The sequence below is a fragment of the Leucoraja erinacea genome, chromosome 8 (genome assembly GCF_028641065.1).
Source record: "Leucoraja erinacea ecotype New England chromosome 8, Leri_hhj_1, whole genome shotgun sequence".
Taxonomy (NCBI): domain Eukaryota; kingdom Metazoa; phylum Chordata; class Chondrichthyes; order Rajiformes; family Rajidae; genus Leucoraja; species Leucoraja erinaceus.
In genome coordinates this window covers 9,432,947-9,440,239 of record NC_073384.1, presented here as the reverse complement: position 1 = coordinate 9,440,239, position 7,293 = coordinate 9,432,947, and the positions used below count along the sequence as shown (strand labels likewise).

Genomic DNA, 7,293 nt, shown 5'->3' with positions numbered 1-7,293 from the left:
AACCCACACATTCCTGGAATCATTCTTGTAAACCTCCTATGGACCCTCTCTAGAGCCAGCACATCCTTCCACAGATATGGGGCCCAAATTTGTTCACAGTACTCCAAATGCGATCTGACCAGCGCCTTATACAGCTTCAACATTACTCGTTTTTTGTATTCCAGTCCTCTTGATATAAGTGCTTGCATTGAATATGCCTTCATTACTACCGATTCGGCTTGTAAATTCCACTCTATCCATGCCTTTCTGTAAATTTCAGTGAGGTTCCTGATCAACCTTCTAAACTCAAAAAAAAAATTGAGTTTGCGTGTTATCCTTGCGCAGGGACCACGCTAATCTTCTCTGTATCATTCCAATTTTAATATCATTCCAATATGTGTTACCAAAGCGAGCTGCAGGGTGTGTTGCAGAGAGTTCAGGAGGTGAACCAAGACGTGTAGATTGTTCAATAATACCCGCTTCGCTGCAAAATAAATCTCCGAAGTTTCCTGCAAGGGAAAAAACTTTCAGTTTATATGTGTAGGAAGGAACAGCAGATGCTGGTTTACACCAAAGGTAGGCACAAAATGCTGGAGTAACTAAACGGGTCGCGAAACGTCACCCATTCCTTCTCTCCAGAGATGCTGCCTGCCCCGCTGAGTTACTCCAGCATTTAGTGTTTATCTGAAGAAAGTTATTTTTCTTTCTCCCCCACACACACTCTTAAGAGAATAAGCATCTCAATAAATGTATCCTGTATGTGTGTAAGAGGGAGACAGGCTGTTTAATAGAAAGATTAAACGAGAACTTACCAGTTTGAAGTTTGATCTGTATTTTATGAGGAGTTACGAAGAGGGATTACGTGAAGAACCCGCTCAGCACGCATGCGCGGCATACTTCAAAGCAGCGGTGTGGAATCACAGATTATTGTTAGACACAGTTATTGAAGTAAACATAGTAAAGAAAAGGAGACATCAGTTTATCAGTTTGACCCATATTATTGAGGGTGGGAGCGGAGGGCATGTAATCCCTCATCGTAACTCCTCATAAAATACAGATCAAACTTCAAACTGGTAAGTTCTCGTTTAATCTTACTATTTTACTTTGGAGTCACGTGAGTGACGATGTGAAGACTCCAAAGCTCTGTGATTTCAAACCGTGTAACAGTTATTACTTCACTCACTGCCGAAGTCCTTGAGGGAGGAAGTGTGTTATCGTAATCAACCAATGAATCTGTTTGTAAAAAACAAAACGGTATTTATTAACAATAACAACAAAATTAAATCGCTCCCCCGGGCTTAAATTAAATATTTGCAGACTGTAAATTTTTACCACCTGTGCTGGATATGGCGTTAGTTGCTCCCCAGCCTTGAGCACTGGCATCTGTTTGGATAAGTAACGTATGGTTAGTGGCGATAATAGGGCTGAAACTATGCCAAATGTTTTTTGCCCACCATTGTAGTTCTGATATTGCTTCAGTGGGTAACTTCATGACACGATCATAATGACCTGCATGTCGTTTTAGTGCCTGTAACTTTGCTCTTTGTAAGTTTTGATAGTGCAAAGGTCCGAATTGTGTAGCCGGAAATGCTGCTCCCATTTTCCCAATTACTCTTGCTACTTGTCGAATAGTTGGTCGTTCGTTGACCATTAAATTGTTGCATGATTGTGCCAATGTAACTGTTTTGTCTCTTGGCAAAGTTACAGTCATGTGGACTGAATTAATTGTGAAGCCCAAGTAGTCCATAGTTGTGTATGGCTTCAACTTAGATTTATCTGGATGTAAGACAAATCCCCGGGTTTCGAACAACTGTTTGGTAGCTGATACAGCTGACATAGTCAATTCCATTGTTTTGCCTACTATTAAGATATCATCAAGATATGCCATGACAATATGTTTTTGTCTTCTTAATATTGCCAAAGCTGGTTTTAGTATCTTGGTGAATAATCTTGGGGCTGATGTTAATTCATTGGGTAACACCTTAAACTGCCATAGCTGCCCCCATCCAGATAAACTTCAGGTATCTGCGATGATCCTTGTGAATAGGTACTGAATAGTAAGCATCTTTAAGATCAATGCTTGCCATGAAGTATCCTTTGGAAATTAGTTGTTTGGCAGTAACAAACGTTTCCATTTTGAAATGTATATACTTAACAAACATATTTAGTGAAGTTAAGTCAATGATGATGCAACATCCACCATCTTATTTGGTTTTATTGAATATATTTGATACAAATTCCAAGGGTTCATGTTTTGTTTTTTCAATGATACCCTTTGTAATTAGTTTCACCAGTTCAGCTTGTCCCTCTCGTTTTTCTTTCACTGAGAGGGAAAATACCCTCTGGGGTGAATGTTGAACTAGTGGCAATTTTTCTAGTATGAATTGTATTTTGTATCCACTAATGCCATTGAGTATGTACTGATCACTCGTGATAGACTCCCATGCTTCTTTAAACAGGTGTAATCTCCCCCCTGTTAGTATTAAGCCCCTACTTTCTATATGCTGGTAGGAACCAGACCCACCTACCTCCATGGTTATGGGTATTTCTTCTGTTTCCTGCCGGTCCAACGAGTCTTGCACATTGCCTGACGTGGCGGTGATGTTGGGGGGTGAAGCATTTTCCATGGGGTCCGCTCTGGGCCCTGGTCTAAAAAAGACTTCCGGTGAGAGAATGCGGACCCCGAGCTTTCACCAGTCCCATACGGTAGACCTCGACTGGTGGACGCGATGGGGTGCTGCCACTTGGGAATTATTGTTTTTGGGTTTGCTCGTCCCGGGGCCTGCCCTCATGAGACCGAAAGTTTTTGAGGCCTCTTCCATATCCTTCATTTGCTTGGTGAGGTCTTTGCCAAAGAGCAGTGTGTCCGGCTCAGTGGCTGGGGTTTTGCACAACCCCGCAAATTTAGGATTGATGGCAGGTCTTATGATTTCTTTATGCAGGTTGTTGATCTCAAATTGCGTATTGCACAACAGCGCGAGAGTATCTAAGGTTACACAAAAAAGCTGGAGAAACTCAGCGGGTGCAGCAGCATCTATGGAGCGAAGGAAATAGGCAACGTTTCGGGCCGAAACCCTTCTTCAGACTGATCGGGGGCGGGGGTGGGCGGGGACAAGAAAGGAAAAAGGAGGAGGAGCCCGAAGGCTGGGGGGTGGGAGGAGACAGCAGGGGGACTGAGGAAGGGGAGGAGACAGCAAGGACTAACAAAATTGGGAGAATTCGATGTTCATGCCCCCAGGGTACAGACTCCCCAAACGGAATATGAGGTGCTGTTCCTCCAATTTCCGGTGCTGCTCCCTGGGGCCATGGAGGAGACCCAGGACGGAGAGGTCGGAGACGGAGTGGGAGGGGGAGTTGAAGTGCTGAGCCACCGGGAGGTCAGCTTGGTTATTGCGGACCGAGCGGAGGTGTTCGGCGAAACGATCGCCCAACCTCCGCTTGGTCTCACCGATATAGATCTGCTGACATCTAGAGCAGCGGACGCAATAGATGAGGTTGGAAGAGATGCAGGTAAACCTCTGTCGCACCTGGAACGATTGCTTGGGTCCTTGAACGGAGTCGAGGGGGGAGGTAAAGGGACAAGTGTTGCATCTCTTGCGGTTGCAAGGGAAAGTGCCCGGGGAGGGGGTGGTACGAGAGGGAAGGGAAGAATTGACAAGGGAGTTATGGAGGGAGCGGTCTTTGCGGAAGGCAGATATGGGGGGAGATGGGAAGATGTGGCGAGTGGTGGGGTCACATTGGAGGTGGCGAAACTGACGGAGGATTACTTTTTGTATGTGACGGCTGGTGGGGTGAAAGGTGAGGACTAGGGGGACTCGGCCCTTGTTGCGAGTGGGGGGATGGGGAGAGAGAGCAGTGTTGCGGGGTATGGAAGAGACCCTGGTGCGAGCCTCATTTATGGTGGAGGAGGGGAACCCCCGTTCCCTGAATAATGAGGACATTTCAGATGTCCTGGTGTGGAACGCCTCATCCGTGGAGCAGATGCGGCGTAGACGGAGGAATTGGGAGTAGGGGATGGAGTCCTTACAGGAAGCAGGGTGGGAAGAAGTGTAGTCCAGATAGCCATGGGAGTCAGTGGGTTTATAGTGTATGTCGGTCAGAAGTCTATCACCTGCAATGGAGATAGTGAGGTCAAGGAATGGTAGGGAAGTGTCGGAAATGGTCCAGGTGTATTTGAGTGCCGGATGGAAGTTAGTGGTGAAGTGGATGAAGTCAGTCAGTTGTGTGCGGGTGCAGGAGGTGGCACCAAAGCAGTCGTCAATGTAGTGGAGGTAGAGGTCGGGGATGGGGCCCTGGTATGTATTGAACAAGGATTGCTCGACGTAACCTACAAATAGGCAGGCATAGCTGGGGCCCATGCGTGTGCCCATAGCTACGAGCGCGAGAGTATCTTGTTGATTAGTGGTCATCTCGGTGTTGTCCATGGAACGAGCAAACGATGTGATGGCCGACGTCAGGAGCCTGAGGATCCGCTGCAGTTTTAGCTCCTGGTTTCGAATGTTTGCCCCAACGTGACCCCAGATTTGGCTGTTTACAGCCGACACTTTGAGGGACTCACAGTTCTCTGGAGCTGTATATGTTTCTAAAGCCTCATTGACCACCTGCTCCTGTAGGGGCCTGTTGGAGAGGTGGTTGATGCTGGCCGCTAGTTTGGCCTCTAACGGTCTTCCTGCACGTGGGGCTTCCACGTAGCGATCCACCACACCCAGCAGCTCTTCCTGTTCCTGCACCCCTTGCATACTCCCGAGATCTTCTGCCGGCGTCCCCTCTTCTTGACCAGCCCAGTCCTTGTCACCAAAGCTACCCTCGGGTAAGGAGGAAGCAATGGATAGTGCAGAAGGCACTGTGGAGGGAGTGCATGAACTCCCCCTGCGAGAGCGCCCCTCACGCGGCGCGTCTCGCTGGAGCACCTGCTCCAGGAGCCGCTCCATGCGGCTCAGGCGGCTGTCTTTCCCCCGGGCGGGTGGAGAGACGTCCCCGTTTGACGAGTCGGAAACCTCCGGCCGGGCGCTTTCCCTGGTAGCTTTACATCCAGCCCTAGCAGGACTGGGCTCGGCACGGTGTCGGGGATGTTGGAGCGCCCGGTAAGCGGTCCTACCGCCTGTTGGTGCCCCCCCTGATGGAACGCCCCCCTCGATGGAATGCTCCTCTGGTGGAGTCGAACTGGGGACAGATCTCTTTGAGAGCCTTTTCTTAGATGTACTCATTCTGAAAGCAAAATTCAGTCGGCTCTCCTTTCGCAAGTAAAGCCGACCTCAGTTTAACTTACCTGACGGTCCGTCTTTTAAATTGCAGCGGGAGCGCCTGACTCCCGCTGCAGCCGCTGTTGCACTGCTGGCGTAAAGCCGCGCATGCGTGCTGAGCGGGTTCTTCACGTAGTCACTCACGAGACTCCGAAGTAAAATGGAACATTAAAGTTCAGATCTCCCTTGTCATTGTGTTCTCACACACAAGTTACTGCAGTTCCGTACGGTATAATTAATTACGATCTTGAGTCGAGTTTTGGCAGATCTCTTACCATTTTTACCTTGGGATTCCAAAGCATTTTGTGTCTATCTTTGAGTTTTTAGATTATTTTAGAGATACAGCGCAGAAACGGGGCCTTCAGCCCACCGTGTCCGCTCCAACCAGCGATCCCCGTACACAAGCACTATCCTACACACGAGGGACAGTTAACAATTTTACCGAACTTACTGCGCCACCGTGCCTTTGGCGAGGTATTTTTTTGATTTCCATAGAAGCAACTGGGAATTTTTAATGTTCACTAACCAATCAGATAACACATTTCCTGGGATTTGGGAATTTGCCAGGCAACTATTCCACATGGGATATGGATTCGGCTCAGCTGAAACACAAACTAAAACAATGCAGATGCTAGAAATCTGAAATAAAGCCAGAAATTGTTGGAAATACGCAGTTGATCAGGCAGCATCTGTGGAAAGAGACAGATTGGACTTTATCTTGCACTAAATGTGGTTCCCTTCCCCAAGCTCTAGTAGAACTCACACTAAAGGCGTAGAGTTGCAGTCAAAGTAACTTAATTTCTTATTGGTCACATTGTAGACCCTTGGACTATTTTTAATCGGACTTTACCTTGCACTAAACATTATTCCCTTTATCCTGTATCTGCACACTGTGAATAGCTCAATTGTAATCATGCATGGTCATTCCACTGAATAGACACCACACAATAAAAAGCTTTTCACTGTACATCGGTACACAAGACAATAAACTAAACTGAGAAGAAGGGTCTCGACCCGAAACGTCACCTAGTCCTTCGCTCCCTAGATGTTGCCACACCTGCTGAGTTTCTCCAGCATTTTTGTCTACCTTCGATTTTTCCAGCATCTGCAGTTCTTTCTTGTAATGAGTGGAGTCAAACACATATCAAAATACAACACATGTTTATTTAATCTACTTACAACATCGATCTGCAAGACATTACCGTTCCTAGCAGCTGCTCATACTGAATGGCGTAAGCAAGCTCTTGTTAATATAAAATGCATATAAGGCGGAGCCACTACTAACAGAGTGGCAATAGTTACAGAGATAGGTTGAATAAGTTAGGTCTTTATTCTCTGGAGCGCAGAAGGTTAAGGGGGGACCTGATAGAGGTCTTTAAAATGATGAGAGGGATAGGCAGAGTTGATGTGGACAAGCTTTTCCCTTTGAGAATAGGGAAGATTCAAACAAGAGGACATGACTTCAGAATTAAGGGACAGAAGTTTAGGGGTAATATGAGGGGGAACTTCTTTACGCAGAGAGTGGTGGCGGTGTGGAATGAGCTCCCAGTGGAAGTGGTGGAGGCAGGTTCATTGGTATCATTTAAAAATAAATTGGATAGGCATATGGATGAGAAGGGAATGGAGGGTTATGGTATGAGTGCAGGCAGGTGGGACTAAGGGGAAAAAAAATTTGTTCGGCATGGACTTGTAGGGCCGAGATGGCCTGTTTCCGTGCTGTAATTGTTATATGGTTATATGGTTATATGGTTTAACAAGCACTATAATTGGCTAGTAGGAAATAACCAATCTATATTTATTTAACTAACTAGGTTAACTGTTTTTGATGCAGAGATGCTGCCTGACATGCTGAGTATTTCTAACATCATTTGTTTTCATGATTAAAGTTGGTTGTTCTTTTGTGGGGAAAAAAAGCATCTCTGGGACTTGGATCACTCAATATCTTTCTTGAGAAAAATGACCTTGAACTCTTCTTTGCTAACATCACAAATGGTTTCCAAGCTAGCTGCACCTTTCAGGAAGCATTTCTTTTGAAAGTTAATAAATAAATAACATTCTCTGCCAAAAAGCC

The 7,293-nt window shown here is 46.3% G+C and overlaps 1 pseudogene; it reads right to left on the bottom strand.

Annotated features, from left to right (window-relative positions):
- Nucleotides 1-288: 288 nt before the first annotated feature.
- LOC129699912 (U6 spliceosomal RNA) lies at nucleotides 289-382 on the bottom strand (annotated as a pseudogene).
- Between the last annotated feature and the right edge of the window lie 6,911 nt (nucleotides 383-7,293).